The 20,005-nt window shown below is 44.3% G+C and overlaps 1 protein-coding gene and 1 long non-coding RNA gene across 3 annotated transcripts in view; one reads left to right on the forward strand and one right to left on the reverse strand.

Annotated features, from left to right (window-relative positions):
- Window positions 1–14,227, reverse strand: part of AGR3 (anterior gradient 3, protein disulphide isomerase family member) — a 43,043-nt gene extending 28,816 nt beyond the window's left edge. Inside the window, exon 1 of the mRNA XM_051832548.2 lies at window positions 14,107–14,227. The gene's annotated coding sequence lies outside the window, so the exon portion shown is untranslated. The remainder of the gene's footprint in view (window positions 1–14,106) is intronic.
- LOC138845849 (uncharacterized) overlaps window positions 1–20,005 on the forward strand; it is a 99,058-nt gene that overhangs the window by 5,705 nt on the left and 73,348 nt on the right. The gene's annotated exons all lie outside the window — the stretch shown is intronic.

Consider the following 20,005-nt stretch of genomic DNA (forward strand, 5'->3'; position numbering starts at 1 on the left):
GCATGTTATAATCCTTATGCATACACACAGTGTGCTGGATGATTAAATAATGCGTGAACAACCCTCAGTCCCACAACAGCTCTTCATTCATTTCCCTCTGAATTAATTAATACAGGATCTTAAGTTCATATTTTTATATTTTCTTTTTTTAGAAAGCTTTTATTTAATAAATATAAATTTCATAGGTACAGCTTTTAGAATATACCCACTCTCCCACCCTCACTCCCATTCCACCTCCTACTCCCTCTCCCATCCCATTCTTCATTAAGATTCATTTTTAATTATCTTTAAATGCAGAAGATCAACTCTATACTAAGTAAAGGATGGGGCGGACACATTTCTCTCTCCCTGATCACTTTACAACTGTGTATATTTTTATATATCCCTTTTAAAGAATTACTCTACTTAGTATTACTGGCTGCTTACTGAAGACTGTTTTTCTTTCACGAGTGCCTCTTTTGTGAAAGACACTGATTTGGTTCAGAGATTTCCTTTCTACTGTTCTGTTCTATGTGTATGGGAGGTGGGTCCCTTGGCCAGCTCCAAGGGGAAATCCTGATGAGTCAAGTCCAGGGTTTCTCAACCAGGGGACGTTCCACAATGTCTGGAGACAAGGTCGTCACAATCGGGAAAGGTGCTACTGTTACCTAGTGGGTAGAAGGCGGGCGTGAGGTTAAATACCCTACGATGTGCATGGAAGCTCCTGTGATGACCAATTTTGTGGGCAGAAATATCAGTATTGTAGGATTGAGAACCTTGGTCTATTTTCAACTCAGTCACGGTGGTCTCCTCCCTACATCACTGTTGGCTTAAGCCATGTGTGTTGTAGTTTTTGCTGATGAAAAAGGAGGGGAAATCTAAGGAAAGTTTATTTTCCCCTTTATTAGTAACAATCAGTAAATCTGCAGGAAAATGTCACCTTTTCCTGTTGGGTATCGTCACGTCTTGATGTCATACATGGAAGTATGGCAGCCATCGTGACATCATAAGAGTGGTTGGGAAGAACAGAGCAGATACACTTTAAAGAGCCCGTTAGGAAGATAGAATGTGGGGTGTCTGTGTGTGTATATTTGTGTTTCAATGTCAGAATCACTGACTTAACTAAAACTGTCTTATCTTAGGGTTTTTTAAACTATTGTTTAAGCCAACTGTTCAGAGCATCCTAACCGATAACATTGTTCAGCATTTTCTTGTTCCCTAATTAGGCTTTCAAGCTTCCCTTGGTATTTAATTGGTTTCGTTTCTCATTCACATTTCTCTTATGTCATATCTTTCCCATTATTTATTTTGATTTACCAGTAGGCTGGCTGTGTGTGTGTGTGTGTGTGTGTGTGTAATTTTAGAGGAGGTGTTCATAGATGATATTTACTCATCTCTGTAGGTCTGGACTGTCTTGCTTTTCCTCTGGTGGGAGTGAGAGCTCGCTTGGCTGTTGAATTCCTTGTAGTTCAGTACATTTCCTAGATGTGCTGTTCAATATTCTACTTGTGTAGTGTACACTCTCTTCTACTGTTTGGTGTTGCAGAAAGTTTTGAGGTCAATTCAACTTTATTGTTGTGTGACCCTCTTTCCTCTTGTGGTCCAGATGTTTGTAGGATTCTTTGCGTATTCTTTGAATAAAAAGAAAATCAAGGTATTATAAAGTGTAAATTGCTGCTCCTTAATTTTGTGTGGGAGTCAATGAGTGTGTTTAATATAAATATCCAAGTTTCTGTTCTCGTAGAATGGTTCTTTTCTTATTATAGAACTGGTTATTGATTTTTATTCCATCCAAGTTTTTCTTTGTGGCAACCTTGTTTTGTGTGTTTTGAAGACCTGACACCATTTTCTATGTGTCCTTTGGAATTTTCATCTTTTTTTAGCCTCTTCTTCAGAGGCCTGATTTTCTCAACTTTGTTTTCTAGGTAACAGGTTTAATTTTTGTGATATTCAATTTAGTCTTTATTGTTCCCAGTATAGTAAAAAAAGTTATTAATCCTGCTTTTGAATTTTAAGCCTCTTTTCTGCTTTCAAATCGTTCCCTTGATGGTGGCAGACAGACCGTGCTTTTATCTATGTGTGGAAAGATGTCTCTGGAAGAGGTACAGGCAGCTGTTATATCTTTTGTTTTTAAGATTTGCTTATTTATTTAAAATGCAGAGTGACAGAGAGAGAGAGAGAGACTCCTTCCATTTACTGCTTCACTCCCCAGATGACCATAACAGCTGAGGCCAGGCCAGACTAAAGCTAGGACCCGGGAAGTCTATCTGGGTTATGTGGGTGGCAGGGACCCCCGTGCTTGGGCCATCTTCTGCTGCCTTCCTGGATACATTGGCAGGGAGCTGGACTGGAAGCCAAGAAGCTGGGACTTGAACTGGCGCTCCTATGGGATGCCAGTGTTGCAAGCAGAGGGTTAACCTGCTATGCCACAAAATCAGTGCCCGCTGTTAAATCTTGAGAGGGCCAGGACATCTGGGTTCAAGTGTTGATCATTAGTCACTATGACCCCAGAGAAGCTATTAATGTAAATAGAAATTATGATAACATTCATCTTATGGAGTTTTTACAAAGACGAGAGGAGAGGGGACATGAAGAGTAACTCAAAGGAGAGAGTCCCTTCCCAGACAAGCAGGGCAACTCTGAGCCATGTTCTCTCTCTCTCTCCCTTTTTTTTTTTTTTTAAAGATTTATGTATTTATTTATTTGAAAGAGTTACACACAAAGTGAAGGAGAGGCAGAGAGAGAGAGAGAGAGAGAGAGAGGTCTTCCATCTGCTGGTTCACTCCTCAATTGGCTGCAATGGCCGGAGCTGGGCTGATCCAAAGCCAGGAACCAGGAGCCAGGAGCTTCTTCCAGGTCTCCCACATAGGTGCAGGGGCCCAAGGACTTGGGCCATCTTCTACTGCTTTCCCAGGCCATAGCAGAGAGCTGGATGGGAAGTGGAGCAGCTGGGTCTCGAACTGGAGCCCATATGGGATGCCAGTGCTTCAGGTCAGGGCATTAACCTGCTGGGACACAGCGCCAGTCCCTGGGCCATGCTCTCTTGCAGTTACTGGTGATACAACAGAGAATACAGAAGTCAAATAACTTTCTTGTATGTATTTTTTTTTGAAGAGAAAATAAATTAGTATTAAAATTGATCATTGATGATGAATTCCCAATAAGTACTAACTACTCTTATTTATTATCTCATTCAAATGAGTTCCCTAAGCCCAAATATAAAATACAAAACAATAGCAATAACATGGACTCATGTGATTTAGGTGTTTTCTAAAATAGATGATGTTGTAAAGAGGAGAATCCTCTTTGAGAAACAGCCAGTTTCGAGAGTGTCTGGTTCAAATGCGTTGTTGCAAGGACTAATCCTACTTGAATTGTAGACGACTTTGACTTGACCTTGATCTTGTTTACGGTCTTCTTAGCCAGACAAACACCCCGCCCCCAACCCGGAACTGTGTATCTGCAGAGTGAGTGGTTTCGCAGTCTGCAGAGGCCAGGAGAGATGGAAGCTTGACAAGGGGCTGAGCCGAAAACACTGACTCTGACAACAGATGTCACTGCAGCCAAAGGAAAACAGAGAAGCAACCGAGCAAGGAAGTGGAAATTGAACATGCAGGGGGTCTATCTGTGTTTACATCGTGGTACAGAGTACCTGGCTGGGGAGCTGTGGCAACAGGATTTGCACATGTGTCATGTGCATGGCTGTGGCAAAGCAGCATCTCAGTATGCAAATGGTAACAGCATCTGTTCTTTTTTTAAAATTATTTATTTATTTATTTATTTATGACAGGCAGAGTTAGACAGTGAGAGAGAGAGACAGAGAGAAAGGTCTTCCTTTTTCCGTTGGTTCACCCCCTAGGTGGCCACTACGGCTGGTGCGCTGCGCCGATCCAGAGCCAGGAGCCAAGTGCTTCCTCCTGGTGTCCCATGTGGGTGCAGGACCCAAGCACTTGGGCCATCCTCCACTGCACTCCCGGGCCACAGCAGAAAGCTGGACTGGAAGAAGAGCAACCGGGACAGTTTCCGGTGCCCCAACCGGAACTAGAACCCGTGGTGCCGGCGCTGCAGGCAGAGGATTAGCCTAGTGAGCCACGGCACCAGCCCAGCATCTGTTCTAAAACTTTGGCTAGGAGCGACTCTCAGTCACTTTGCACACCTTGATGTTTCTTCCCCTAACAGAAGATATAAGTGATAGAGGCCTCGCAGGATTTTCAAAGCAGAATAATTCTTAGAGGTTATCAGAATTTCACTAGACTGCACCATTGAAAATCAAGTTTTTCTAATGAGCTTGAAGCTTAAGCCTTAAATCTTCTGTTATATACTCTTTACATAATTTATCAAATGTCTCAAAAGTTTCCTTGGGGACTGGCACTGTGGTGTAGTAGGTTAATCCTCTGCCTGCAGTGCTGGCATCCCATATGGGCGCTGGTTCAAGTCCTGGCCACTCCTCTTCCAATCCAGCTCTCTGCTATGGCCTGGGAAAGCAGTAGAAGATGGCTCAAGAGCTTGGGCCCCTGCACCCACGTGGGAGACTGGAAGAAGCTCCTGGCTTTGGATCGGTGCAGTTCCAGCCGTTGTGGTTATTTGGGGGAGTAAACCAGTGGATAGAAGACCTCTCTCTCTGTCTTTCCCTCTCACTGTCTGTAACTCTACTTCTCAAATAAATAAATTAAATCTTAAATAAATAAAATAAAAATAAATAAATAAAACCTTTCCTTGATGGAGCAGGAATTTGGCTGAGAGGTTGATTCTGGTTGGAACACCTGCATCCCATATAGGAGTGCCTCGTTTCAAGTCCTAGCGCCTCTCCTCTTTCCAGCTTCCTGCTAATTTGTATCCCAGAAGGCAGCAGGTGGTACCTCAAGTAGTCGGGTTCCTTCTGCCCACGTGGGAAGCATGGAGTGAGTTTCTGACTCCTGACTTCGGCCTGGCCGAGTCCCAGATATTGTGAGCATCTGGAGAATGAACCAGCAAATTAGAGCTCCCTGTCTCTCTCAAATAACTAATACAAAATGTAAAAATAAAAAGAAATCTACATCACTTAGAATCTAGCTTTTCTAAGGAGCTTGAAGTTTAAACTTCAGGTCTTCTTTTAAATACATTAGCTATATAATAAAAGTTATATAATATATCAAGTGTTTCAAAACTTTTTCTGCTAAGGATACAAAGATTCAGTAAACTTCAATCAGAAATTTGTTTCATTCTTGGAAGTTTTCTTTTTTTCTTCCAAGTCACTAATTGCTGTGTGTTGGGTGTACAGTTACCAGGTACATTAAACAAAATATCTACAAACAATTGGCCAGAAGAAAACCCTTCTAATATTTCCTTTTATCGCTAGGCAATAAAGTGAACTGAAAAGTCCATCCTCCCAACAAACATTGGATTACATTTATGAACTGGCATATACTATTAGAATAGGTTAATAATATTTAACAATTGATAAGGTGGACATAGCAGTAGATCTAGACTAGTGATAGCTACAGGAAAAGAAGGGAACTCCACATGTGGGTACATAGTGGGAGTGACCCAAGGGGGAGCAGTTACTGCAACCCCTGTTTACTAACTCTTGGGGGAAGTACTTGTGTTTCAAAATACTAGCAACCAGGATGGCTATACCTGTACTTACTGGTTGAATTTCAGCCTTAATATGTATACAGCTTGGTTTATCAATAGCCAATCGGACTTCAGGTGCAAGTATCCAAAGTTCAATCTTTTTAACTCTTGTGGTCAGGGTCCCTGTTGCTGATTTTTGCACAGTAGTGGCTTTGGTGATGCGGAGGTCTCACAAAGGGGTAATACTGTGAAAGACGTAGAGAGAATCTTGGACTATAAATTTCCGTATCTCCCTTCTTCAAGATGAAATGGAGGCAATGGTTCTTCTACTCCCACGATTCTGATTAGTAGCAGGAGGCTAATGCATCTCTGAAGACTACAGCAGATTGGTGGTATCTGACGTAACTACATCACCTGGGTGATCCCATGGAGTATACTGGTATTGGAGATGGGAGTGAGGGTCTGTGTACTGGTAATAAACAGTTTGCTTCAGAGTATCTTGAACTCTGACCCCCCCCCCCCACCTTGTTCCACCTATTAATTCAGATACCAGCTTGCATTGTAAGCCAACTGTTGTGTGTAGATTGGTTGGAGAGGAAGGACTATTCTATAAAGGCTTGGAGGGCAGGTCGTTTTCATGTGCACAGTGTTTCTGCATCATTTATATTTCTTAGATTATAACTTCATATTAGTTGTCCAACTCTTATTTGATACTTTGTTGGTATTTGTGTTTTCTGATGATTTTTCTCATTGAAAATAAATAGACTGCTTAGACCAATGATTCTTTTAATGCTTTGGATTTTATTCTTTTTTTATGGCTGAGTAGTATTCCATTATGAATAAATACCACATTTTCTTCATCTATTCATCAGTTGATGGACATCTGGGTAGACTGCATATCTTAGCTACTGTGAATTGAGTAACTATAAACATGGGGGTACAGGTAACTTTCATATGCTGATTTAATTGGCTTTGGGTAAATTTAAGAGTGGGATAGCTGGGTCATAAGGCATATCTATTTTTAGATTTCTGAGGACTCTTCATACTGTCCATCATAATGGCTATACCAGGTGACATTCCCACCAACAGTGTATTAGGCCACTTTTTTTCTCTACATCCTTGAGGTGGCATGATTTTGACCTAAGAATACCTCTATTGATGCATTACTACATCTTTATTGATATGGAACATGAATGCAATAAATTATATCTGTTTAAAGTTGCATTTCAATGACTTTTGAGGAGGCATACAAAGGTACTTCAAAAAGTCTGTGAAAAACAAAATTAAGAGATAAGTTTATTGGAGTGCAAAACATTTTGAAATCTATGCATAGTTTTCCTATAATGTGAATTTTCTGGGAACTTCTTGAAGACCCTTTCTGGAATATTTCTACCAGCCCCCAAAGCCCACCAGGGCCCATCATGGTCAGTCTCCTACCATCCAGACCCAGGCAACTATTTCTTTACTTTCTGGATTTATTTATTGGTTTGAAAGGCAGAGTTACATAAGAGATAGGGAAAAATAGAAGGCGAGGGTGAGGGCAAGAGAGAGAGAGAAAGAGAGAGAGAGAGAGGGAGAGAGAGAGAGGGATCTTCCATCTTCTGGTTCACTCTCCAGATGGTTGCAATGGCCAGAGGTAGGGTGGTCTGAAGCCAGGAACCAGAAACTTCTTCCAGGTCTCCCATGTGGGTGCAGGAGCCCAAGCACTTGGGTCATCTTCCACTACTTTCCTTTTTTTTTTTTTTTTTTTTTTTTTTTTTTTTTTTTACAGGCAGAGTGGACAGTGAGAGAGAGAGACAGAGAGAAAGGTCTTCCTTTTTGCCGTTGGTTCACCCTCCAATGGCCGCCGCGGCCGGCGCGCTGCGGCCAGCACACCGCGCTGATCCAATGGCAGGAGCCAGGAGCCAGGTGCTTTTCCTGGTCTCCCATGGGGTGCAGGGCCCAAGCACCTGGGCCATCCTCCACTGTACTCCCTGGCCACAGCAGAGGGCTGGCCTGGAAGAGGGGCAACCGGGACAGAATTCGGCGCCCCGACCGGGACTAGAACCCGGTGTGCTGGCGCCGCAAGGCGGAGGATTAGCCTAGTGAGCCGTAGCGCTGGCCAATCTTCCACTACTTTCCCAGGCACATTAGCAGGGAGCTGGATCAGAAGCGGAGCAGTAAGAACTTGAATCGTTGCCCATATGGGATGTTGGCATTGCAGGCAGCAGCTTTACACACTACACAATGCGGGCCCCAGAATGTAGTCTTTTGTGTTTTCCTATATTTTGTACTTATATATATAGGTAGTCCATTCCTTGTTATAGCTGTGTCCCATCACATAGCTGTACCTCAAGTTGTCTACCCACTCACCTGTTGTTGAATCCTTGGGCTGTTTCTAGCTTTGCGTTATTATGAATAAAGCTGCTGTGAGTGTTTATGCACCGTACTTTGTATGGATATTTGGTTTTAATGCCATTGGAAAGGCCCTGCCAATCCCCTGGTAAGTATATGCTTAATTATGAAGAGACTACTGCAGTCTTTTCTAATGTAATTGCAATAATTTGCATCACCATTGTTTGTTCTGATAACTAGCCAACACATGAAATTATCAGGCTTTTTGACTTTGTGTGGTGGTATCCCATTCTAGTTTTAGTTCAAATTCCTCTAGTAACTAGTGATGTGGAATATCTTTTCATGAACATTTTTGCCATTCACATGTCTTCTTTGGTGAAAGTCCACTAACATATTTTCTCTGTACTCATTAAAAAACGTGGTTCTTTTGTTTTGGTTACTGAGTTAAGCCTAGTTTTATATTCTGGAGCTGACTTCTTTTGCTGAGAGAATGTTGTCTCCCAGCATGTAGCTTGTGTTTTAATTTTCCTTAATATGTCTCCCTAAGTGTGGAAGTTTTAATTTTTTTATGTTGTCCAATTAATCACATTTTGATTTTTGCATTTTTGTGAAAGAAATCTATGCCTGCCTTAATATTGTAAAAAGTTTTCCCTACTTCTAGAAATTTGATCATTTTAGTTTTGATGGTTAGATCTAATATTAACTACTTTAAAAATTACTTATTTATTTGAGAGGTAGAGAGAACGAGCAGGCTCTCATCACTGTTTTACTCCCCAGATGCCTGTAACAGCCAGGGCTGATCCAGGCTGGAGCTAGGAGCTTGAAACTCAATCTGGGTCTCACACATCATTGGCAGAGACCCAACTACTTGAGCCATCACTTGCTATCAGCCAGGGTGTGAATTAGCAAGCAGATGGCTACAATTGGGAGCAGAGTTGGTATTCAAATCCAGGCCCTTAGCCGGCGCCGTGGCTCAATAGGCTAATCCTCCACCTTGCGGCGCCGGCACACCGGGTTCTAGTCCCGGTTGGGGTGCCGGATTCTGTCCCGGTTGCCCCTCTTCCAGGCCAGCTCTCTGCTATGGCCAGGGAGTGCAGTGGAGGATGGCCCAGGTGCTTGGGCCCTGCACCCCATGGGAGACCAGGAAAAAGCACCTGGCTCCTGGCTCCTGCCAGGATCAGCGTGGTGCGCCGGCTGCAGCGGCGGCCATTGGAGGGTGAACCAACGGCAAAGGAAGACCTTTCTCTCTCTGTCTCTCTCTCTCACTGTCCACTCTGCCTGTCAAAAAAAAAAAAAAAAAAATCCAGGCCCTTGCATAGGGATGTAGGCATTCCATGCCAAATGGCCTGGTGTGCTGAACTCCCCCTCTTCCTGAAGTTTTTGTTTTTCTATCTCTGTACATCTTTATTCTCTTCCATTGGTTTATATTTATGCTCGTGCCATATTATTTTGTTTACTGTAGCTAAAAGGTAAGTTTTGAAATCAGGGAATGTAAGACTTCTCGAAGATTTTTTTTTTTAGTAGATTATTATCAGATTGAGTTTTTTAGTTTCTACTCACTCCTCTTCCCCTCACACAGAAAAGCCTATGGGAATTTTGATTAAGTATGTGTTACGTTGGGGCTGGCATTTTGGCACAGCTAGTTAAGCTGCCCCCTGCAACACTGGCATCCCTAATGGGCACCGCACAAGTCTTGGTGGCTCGGCTTCTGATCAGGCTCCCTGTTACTGCTCCTGGGAAGGCAGTGGAAGATGGCCCAGTACTTGTGTCCCTGACATCTATTTGGGAGACTGGGATGGGACTGGCTTCAGCCCAACCCAGCCCTGGCTGTTATGGCCATTTTAGAAGTGAACAAGTGGATGGAAGATGAATGATTGATTGAATCTCTCTCTCTCTCTCTCTAACTCTGCTTTTCAAATAAATAAATAAATCTTATCGAAAAGAATATGTTGTATCTCCAAATTAATTTAAAAAGAATTGCATTGTAAAAACTGAGTCCCCCAATCTGTGAACATTATGCCTTTCACTGTGTCTTTAAGTCCCCCTTAATTTCTTTGAGTGATGGTTTGTAGTTCTCAGAGTACAAGTTTTTTTTTTTTTTTTTTTTTTTTTTTAAGATTTATTTATTTATTTATTTAAAAGGCAGAGAGGGAGACAGACAGAGACAGAGAGAGAAGCCTTCCATCTGCTGGTTCACTCCCCAAATGGCTGCAACATCCAGAGCTGGGCCGATCTGAAGCCAGGAGTTAGGAGCTTCTTCCAGGTCTCCCACCTGGGTGCAGGGGTCCAAGCATTTGGGCCATCTTCTGCTCCTTTCCCACGCCATGTCAGAGAGCTGGATCAGAAGTGGAGCAGCTGGGAATTGAACTGGTGCCCATGTGGGATGCCGGCACTGCAGACAATGGATTGATCAGCTAAGCCACAGTGCTGGCCCCAGGGTACAAGTCATACACACATTTTATTAAACTTGTCATGAAATATTTTATATCTTGGATGGTATTGTAAATGGTTTTATTTTAATCAGTATATTTTCCAATTATTTGTTGTTAGAGTATAGAAATACAGTTGGTTTTTGGGTATTATCCTTAAACCCTGTAACCTTATTAAATGCAGTTCCTTAGTTTTAGTATCTTTTTGTAGATACTTCAGGATTTTCCATTGTACATATTTATGATGTCTATTAATAGAGTTTTACTTCTCCTGGCTTTGATTTATTTTTCTTCTTTATTACATCTCCAGTTCAATTTTAAATGGAAGTTGTGAAAGCAGAGATGTTTAGGGTCAAGCATTGAATCCTTCATAATCAAGAATGATATTGACTGAAAATTTTTCATAGGTACTTTTAAAAATCAGATTGAGGAACTACCATCTTATGATTTTTCTGAGAATTTTTATCTAGTGATTTTGAAATTTTTAAATGACTTTTTCTATTATCATATACATTTCCAAGAATAATATGATAAATGAAATTGATTTTCAAATGTTAACTAACCTTGCATTCCTAGTATTAATCATACTTAATTGTGATTTTTTTATATTGCTGAACTAATATTTTTTAAAGGATTTTATACCTGTATTTATAGGTATTTTGATCAGTAAGTTTTTGTCTTGTCATGTCTTCTTTTGACATTAGTATAGAACAATACCAACCTCATAAAAAATTTCAGGAATATTTTTTCTTCTCTTTTCTGAAAAACTTCACGAATAATTGATATTATCTCTTTATTTTAAATATCTGGTAGATCTCACTACAACACCCCGTGGAAAGACTAAATCTGAAAACATAACCCTTTTGTTTTGAAATAGTCATCTATTCACAAAAGGTTGCAAAGACAGTGCAGAGAAGTTCTGTGTAGCCTTCCTCAGTTTTTTTTACCTTGGTACACATCTCAGATATAGTGTAATATCAATGCTAGGAAATTGGCATTGCTACAAAATGTGTGTACAATGCTGTGCTGTTTTATCACATGCATAGATTTGTGTACCCATTGCTGCAACCAAGACACAAAATTATTCCATCCAACAACAATCTATAGAATCCTAGAGTTGACATTTTTCTTCTTTCCAGTCTTGAAAAATGATGTTCACTTCGTTCTGATGACTAGGGTGTCTGATGATAAATCTGCTATCATTTGAACTGCTGACTTGCTTCTCCCTCTTAGGTAGTGGATACTTCTCTCTGTTTTCAATATTTTTTGTATTTAGTTTTTAGAATTTTGAATACCATATGTCTTGGGATGGTTTCTTTGAGTTTATCCTGGTTGGAGTTTATTACCATCTTCAGTCTGTAGGTTTATATGGTCTCTATGCATTTTGAAAGATTTCCAGTCATAATTTTGAACATATTTTCAGCCCCATCCTCTTTCTTTTATTCCAAAATTTCAATGACATGGATGTTAGAGCTTTTCTTAGCATGGTGGCGGTTCCAGAAGTCCTGTTTATTTTTTGTTTCAGTACATTTCCTCTCTGTTGTTTAGATTGCACAGTTACTCCTGTTGTATATTGAGCTTATAAACATAGATTTAATTTTGATTGTTCCGTTTTTCAGCTCTAAAATTTCCCTTGGGAAATTTTGATTTTTTTAAAAGATTTGCTTACTTATTTTCTAAACATTTTATTTTTTATTCATTTGAGAGGTAGAGTTACAGAGAGAGGGAGAGACAGAAAGGTCTTCCATTTGCCAGTTCACTCCCCAAAATGCTGCAGTGGTGGAGCTGGGCCAATCAGAAGCCAGGAGCCAGGAGCTTCCTCTGGGTCTCCCATGTGAGTGCAGGGGCCCAAGCACACAGGCCATCTTCTACTGCTTTTCTAGGTCATCAGCAGGGAGCTAGATTGGAAGCAGAACAGCCAGGACTTGAACTGGCACCCATATGGGATGCTGGCCCTGCAGACAGTGGCTTAACCTGCTCTGCCACAGTGCCAGCCCAGTTTACAGGATCTTTCCTGTCATGTATGATAGAGCATTGTGTATACTTTCTTAAAATTTTTTATATTAGATTATCCCTTTCCTCCTTTTCAGTTTTTATTGTTTTGTTTGCTTTTGGTCTGCACCTGCTGGTGTTTTTGGTTTGCTGGCTTCTGTTGTATTAGGTCCAAGACAGAAAAGGATAAAAAGAAAACCCGGGAAACTCATTGACCCATTGTTTCTCAGGGCCTGAGGTCTCTAGTGTGTATTTTTCCCTCTTAGCACCTTTCAGAGACTTCTTAGTTTTCATTTTATTCATAATGTCCAGGGCTTTTGGCTGTGCTTAGTGGAATTAATAGAAAAAGGCATCGCTTCTCCCTAGTTCCAGAAGCAGAATAGAAAATTGTAAATTATGATTGTGCAGTTTTGCTAATTCTGTCAGTTCACTCCCCGGATGGCAAGAAGAGCACACAGCCTTGGGCCCACAGTGAGCCCATCTGCCAGGGCCCAGGCAAGATTCCCAGGGCAGCCGGAGCCTCACGTGTGGGTGTCCCATGTTGCTGTGCAGTCACGAGACCCTGAGCACACTCTGCTATGGGTTCTCGACCTTGCTGCAGGGGCTCCTGGGTCGCTGAGCTCTCGTGTTGCAGAATGCGCTGCCCTGGGAGGAACCAGTTCATGGTGCTGGCTGTTCTGACCACTTCCTTCTTTGCCCAGGATAGTGCATTCTCAGCAAGGTCTAAAGTTGTTCTGAGGATTGCAAGTGGGAGAGGGAGACTGGGGCAGGCCAATGCCCCCTAGCCTGTCTCTCCACAACAGGGATGTTTGTATCCAAAGGGAGCTGGCCATAGGGGAACAGCACCTGCTAGGGGAAGAGGCCCAGGGTGGAGGTTGCATGCGGGAGCAGCAGCTGGAGTCAGAGAGCTTGGGGGTGGGGAACAGGGAGAGACATCCCTGGGACAGGCCTCTGTGACAACTCTTCAAATGTGTCCCTACAAGAGCAAACAAGTCCTAACTCCTGCCAGACCCAGCGTTGGAAACTGGCTTAGAAATGGTGCCAGTTCAGACTTTGCTCATCTTGGACCCAGACCCACGGGGCTCAAGGAGGGAGTTGAAGCCAGCCAGGAAGACAAGGAGGTAAGAAAAGTGCAAGAGGGAGGCTTCCAGAAAAATCCACATGCGTCTCCCTGTGCCATTGGAGGCTTGAGCTGAAGCCAGCCTGAGGCAGCTGAAGGGAGAGGGCTTTGATGGTTAATCAGGGCGGGGGATTTGATTCTTGAATCAGTTTGCAACTTGCAAGGGACATAGAACTGAGTATGACCCGAGAGTGTGCAGAGAAAGCCCAGGGCTGTGCTCCACGTGCCAGGGCAGGGAGGGGTGACTTCTGCTGAATGCAGCATGAAAAGGCTACAAGGAAGCAAAGATAACCTCATGCTTTGGGTGTGACACGAGCTGTGCTCGGTCAACATGGCCGACACGGTTCAGCGGGTTAGGCCCCCTACTCGAGATGGCCACATCCTGTACCAGAGTGCCCGGCCCCTCTGCTTCTGAGCCAGCTTCCCGCTAATGTGTCCTCTGAGAGGCAGCAGAAGATGGCCAAGCGCTTGGGTCCCTGCCTTACACATGGGAGACCCTGATGGAGTTCTGGGCTCCTGGATTCAGTGTGGCCCAGCCCTAGCTGTTGTGGACATTTGGGGTTTCAAATGGAAGAAAACTGACAGCCACGGTGCCAGGGATGGGGAGGGGCTGTGAGGGGTGCAGGGTCCCTCTGCTCCCTCCCCTGTCACTCTGTGACCCGCTGAGTACAGGCACACCCCGGGAGAGGCGTGGCTCACCTTGGCTCCACTGTGATTCCCCGGTGACTGGTAACAAGTCAAGGGCAAGTGCTCCGGCTGGCTTCAGGTGAAGTGAGTCATCGCTTTCCGACTACGCTGGGTTCAGTCCGGCTCACAGGGGTCAGTGCCACGCGCCCGGAAACCCAACCTTGTTCGGTTATAAAATAGCGCGCGTGGGTTGGGAGTGCTCCCCCTGCAGGCGGCGGTAGCATTAGCATGACTGAGTGGTTTCTACTGAGGTCTCATCATGGCTAGGCTGTAGGGATGACTAACAGTTGCTTGCAAAGAAGGAAAAACTCCCTTACTATGTCCTTTTTTTTTTTTGGTCTTTCGAAAGAGAAGGCGTACTCCCATGCCTTCCCTTTCCTTCAACGTTTCCCTATTCTCTTGTTTTTATTCCAAATAGTGTCACAATAGGAAAATGACTGATTTTTTCCTCCGGTAGCAGTTTAGGAAAACAGTCTGATCATGCAAAGGTCAAATTTTAGCTATGTAGATTACATATTTTCTTTTTTTCCTCCCTTTTTTGCAGACTTGTCTCACTTTTTAGCCTTTTTTTTTTCTTCCACACAGTAAATGGACTTCTCATCATTGTGTGTTTCAGTTCTTTCATCCAGCATGCTGTTCCAGGTTTTGGTCCTGGGTGGTTTGACTCCATTCATTATCGATTTTCCCCCAGAGAGAAACAAGGTCACGCTTGCTTTAAGCTTTCAGTGAAATCCCCGATAGAAGCTGCACTTAGGAGTTAAATGGAATTAGCTTTTTCAATGGCTGGAATTAAGGTCACCTGCGTGTTCAGGTTTAAGAACATCCACCTCATCATTCACCCAGTTAACCTGCCTCTGAAATGTCTTTTCCACTGTCCTACAGTGGCACCATGTTTCATACATGGGCACGTGTTTCATACATGAGTTCAGGACGTGGGCACTGAAGGGAGTTAGAATTTGTCTTGAGTTCTGGTTCTGTCCCCTAGAGAGATGTGTGACTTGGGCAGAAAAAGGCAGCCTACCTAAGTGTCAGTTTTGTCCTTTGAAAAACGGAAATAATACCCTTTCACTTGGTCAGGATTAAGTAAAATGCCATGTGTCAGGATGTTGGTATATACCTCCCCCAGAAAATACCCAGTTCCTGTGAGTTATTGATAACAAAGCTGTCTCTGTAAGATAGTTGAATTCGATTTCTTAGAATTTCAGAACTTTGAGGATATCCAGCTAATGCCAAGAATAGTGAAATTTATTCTAAGCACGGAATCCCTTTAAAAAAGAAATTATTCCAAATGCCCTGTATGACAAAGAGCTTAAAGAAAATGGCCATCGTCCTTCTTTAAATTTCAGAGATTTGCTGGTAGCGCCACCTGCTGATTGAAAAAAGACAATTCTGGAATATTTCGACAGGCAAGAAATAAAAAAGATGTGCTGTTGTATCTTTTTCAGCCACTTTTTCATTCTTCTCTTAGGAAACTTTATTTTATTGAAGAGTATGAGGAAATATAGCATTCTTTTGAAGTATCAATCACTATCTTTTTATGAACATAAATATTCTTTAAAATATTTTTTAAAAAATTTATTTGAAATGCAGAGTTACAGAGAGAGGTAGAGAGAGAGAGAGAGACAGACAGATCGCTTCTCAGCCTTTTGGCTAAGATCAAGTGTGAGAGAGAGAGAGACAGAGAGAGAGGTCTTCTATCTGCTGGTTCACTCCCCAACTGGCTGCACTGGCTAGGGCTGGGCCAGGCTGAATCCGGAGCCTGGAACTCCATCTGGATCTCCCACGTGTGAACAGCACCACAAGCTGGCCCCGAACTTGAATTCTGAATCTCTTCCATGATTTCTCAGAGGTTAACTCAGGAGCAGATTAATCGGAACACATATCCTGGCTAACATTCTGCTCCATTTATAAAATGAGCTCTAAGTTTTTGGCTGATAACAGAGGCTTACGGGACAAGCATTCTGGGTTGACTGTGAGAGGCCAGGAGAGATGTGTGTGGGCTCCGCGGCCTGCCCTGGACCCTGATGGTATAGAATAACCTGCATCCCAAAGCCTCTTGGGGGGTTGCCAGCAGAGTCATGAGTTGAAGTGGTTGTACTGTAACTATGTATGCAAATAAATGAACACGTGACATGAAATGCATTTTTCGTCATTTTTTTATTGTGATAAAAATCACATAACATTCACCATTTCCCCTAAAGGGAAACAGTGTACCCAATAAGAAGTTGTTGTCCACCCCACGCCTCCTCAACCCCAGGCAACCACTCACTGGCTTTCTGTCTTTGTGAATTTGCTTATCCTAGATGTTTCATACAAATAGAACCATCCGTTAGGTGGCCCTTTGTGACTTCTCCCACGTGGTGTAATGTCTTAGGTCCATTCGTGTTGTAGCAGGTGCACACTCTCCATTCCTCTTTGCGATCGTCAGTCTCTCAGTACTATATCCAATTTCCCGAGGTGCACTGCTACTGCTGAAGAGAAAAGAGGTTTATTCAGCTCACAGTTCTGGCGGCTGAAAGTCCAAACAGCATAAATGTCAGCTCTGGGGAGGGCCCCAGGGTGGATGGTGGAGCAGAGGCCGAGGATGGACCCCATGAGGATTCACGTAGCAGAGGGAGAACGTGAGCGCGAGCGCGCCAGACTCAAGCTTTTGTGGAGACCCTCTCCTAGGAACTTCCTTCTGAGGGCACAGCCCCAGTGCCCCAAGGACTTCCTGCTGAAGGTTCTGCCGCTTCCCAGTGGCACCAGCCTGGGGGCTGACCACTTAGCTCACAGGCCACTGAGGGGCAGTCAGCATTCAAACCATCTCCCTCTTCACAAGTAATTTCCCCTTGTCGATACTGAAACTTGTGTATGCACTCATCCATTCCTGTACATCTTTGTTACTTCCAAGCCTTGGCCATTGCGAGTTGTGCCACTGTGAACATTCACACACGAATGTTTATTTGAACACCTGGTGTGTAACTCTTTTGTGCATATACCTAGGAGTAGAATTCCTAGGTTGTATGCTGGTTCTATGTTTAATGGAGGCATCACCAAACTTTACTGTGGTGCCTGCACCATGTTGCCTTCCCACCAGCCACTTGTGCAGACTAATTTCACCCCAAGAGTGTCCCTAGGAATATAGCCATCTGAGTGGATGTAAAGTGGCCCCTTTTGGCTGGTGCCGTGGCTCACTAGGCTAATCCTCCGCCTTGCAGCGCCGGCACACCGGGTTCTAGTCCCGGTCGGGGCGCCGGATTCTGTCCCGGTTGCCCCTCTTCCAGGCCAGCTCTCTGCTGTGGCCAGGGAGTGCAGTGGAGGATGGCCCAAGTGCTTGGGCCCTGCACCCGCATGGGAGACCAGGATAAGCACCTGGCTCCTGGCTTTGGATCAGTGCGGTGTGCCGGCCACAGCGCGCCAGCCGCGGCGGCCATTGGAGGGTGAACCAACAGCAAAGGAAGACCTTTCTCTCTGTCTCTCTCCCTCACTGTCCACTCTGCCTGTCAAAAAAAAAAAAAAAAAAAAGGCCCCTTTTGTGTTCCCTTAATCTAATGACATTGGACATCTTGGCGTGAGCCTGTTGTCCATTTGGATGTTTCTTTATGGGAACGATCTACTTAATGAATTTTTAAAATAGATGTATTTATTTATTTGAAAGTCAGAGTTATACAGAGAGAGAAGGAGAGGCAGAGAGAGAGAGCGTCTTCCATCCTCTGGTTCACTCCCCAATTGGCCGCAATGGCCAGAGTTGCACCGATCCGAAGCCGGGAGTGAGGAGCCTCTTCCGTGTCCCACACAGGTGCAGGGGCCCAAGGACTTGGGCCATCTTCTTCTGCTATCCCAGGCCATAGTAGAGAGCTGGATCGGAAGTGGAGCAGCCGGGTCTTGAACCGGTGCCCATATAGGATGCTGGCCCTGCAGGCGGCGGTTTTACCTGCTACGCCACAGTGCCAGCCCCTTTTAATGATTTTTAAGAATAGGCTATAAAGGATAAGATGAGGGCAGACAGAATCATCCTTGGGCTTTTGAAATTTGTAAAGCACAGTGTCTACCAGGTTGTCTCAGGTGCGGAGTGGTTATTATGCAGGCTGCACCGGGAAAATACGGAAGCGTGAGTGCGACTCAGCAGCCACGTGTTCAGGGTGCATGAACTGGGCTTCTCTTGCTCATCCACTCTGCAGCCACGTGAGGCCCCCGGTGAAGGCAGTCTGTCCCTGGGGAGCTGGTGCTGCTGCTCCTTCTCCTGCCGACTCTGTTCTCACTGTTCTATCCTTTGCACTACTTGATGTCTTGCCTTCTGCTTCCTCTGGGAGGGATAGGACCCCTTTGCTTGGTCACTGTCCACAGTGGAGGACCTTACAGGAATCTCCTTGCCCTGAGCATCCTCAACTTTCTCATGGCCTCTGGCTGTTTGGGTGGCCATGGCTGGTCCCATCCAACACTGCCAAGCCCGTGGGCAGCTTCGAGAGGCCAAGGTATGAGGCCAGCAGGGAGGATGTTTCATGGGCTGTTGACCATCTGTTTCCAACTTTTTGTGAATTAGCAGTGTGTCTGTTTCAGTTTTCATGTTGAAGCTGTCACAAGTCTCCCCCTCCCCAGCGGCTAGAAGCAACATTGGGGTCGGATTTCTGGAACGAGTCTGGCAGGGTTAGAATCAGGTCAAGGTGTTGGAAGGCCAGGTTCCTCCTCCAGGCTTCAGGGAAGAATTTAATGGTGGGTTCCTCCAGCTTCTGGAGGTGCTGTACACCTTGGACTGTGGCTGGGTCACTCGAACTCCACTTCTGTTGTTGCCTGCCTTCCCTTCTGCCTCATGTCCATGTGTTCTTCCCATAAGGGTCCTTGTGATGACCTTGACCCAGCTGGTTATCCAGAGCAATCTCCCAATCACACGATCTTTAGCTTAACCCCATCTGCAAAGTCCTTATTGCTGTCCCTGTAAGGCAGCATCCATGGGTCTGGGCACCAGGATGTGAGGACATCTTTGGGGAAAATTAATGTTCCGTGTGTCACAGGGGTCATGGTCAAGGACAATCAGACAGCGTCAACCATGGGGGTTCTGATCTTTGAAGCACTAAGTGGAACAGTTCAGAAGAGTGAGTGGAACTGCAAGTTTCTGGGGTCTCTCTTAGCATTTTCTTTGGCAGAGTGTTTTTTTGCAAACCGTGTCGTCGCCCGAATGTTACCATTTTGGAAACAAGCCATGGAAAGTCAAAGGCTGTGTAAGAATTGCTAGGCAAAATTAATGAAGCGGATTACTCACAGGAATTAAACAGTTCCAAAAGCAATTAAGCCACCCCAGGGGGTTCTTTATAGCTTGTGTATTCATTTATACTTAACAAATCATGCTGCAGGAGGCACCGCGTCTTCCTGTAGCTCCATGCACAGATGGAAAAGCTTTCTCACTCTCTCCAAGAGCTCTATTGTCCTGAGTCTCAGGTGCAACCTTCACACCTGGGCTTCATTTCCCAAGCTGGTCATTCCCACGTGATCTGCTGTTTCACCAGATAGGCCAAGCGTCAAAGCCACAGAGAGTGGAGGTCGAATGGTACAATGGTCTACAGCTTTAGCCTGGTTAGACCTCGTCCAGAGCCAACCTGAACTGGAGAAATGGGGCGGGGTGTTACCTGTACAAGGGAGGAGAAAGCACCTCTCTTTTTTTTCCTGTTTGTTTAAAATATTTGTCCAGGGTGTAGGCAGGATATGTCTCATAAGTTCAAAGTATTTATTTGTCTTGCTTATATGCCACCCACCCCTCTCTCATGAACAGACAGGACTTCTAGTCCCATGGAAGTGGCCTTGAACTCTTTGCACCTTTCACTTCCACCTGCCTAACCCCACATGTGTGGGACTTTCTACCATGGTGCCAATATTTAGAGCATGCCTGCTTGTAAAATCACCACCTTTTGTACCTTCCTCTGCCATGACCCAT

The sequence above is a fragment of the Oryctolagus cuniculus genome, chromosome 16 (assembly GCF_964237555.1).
Source record: "Oryctolagus cuniculus chromosome 16, mOryCun1.1, whole genome shotgun sequence".
In the NCBI taxonomy this organism is placed as follows: domain Eukaryota; kingdom Metazoa; phylum Chordata; class Mammalia; order Lagomorpha; family Leporidae; genus Oryctolagus; species Oryctolagus cuniculus.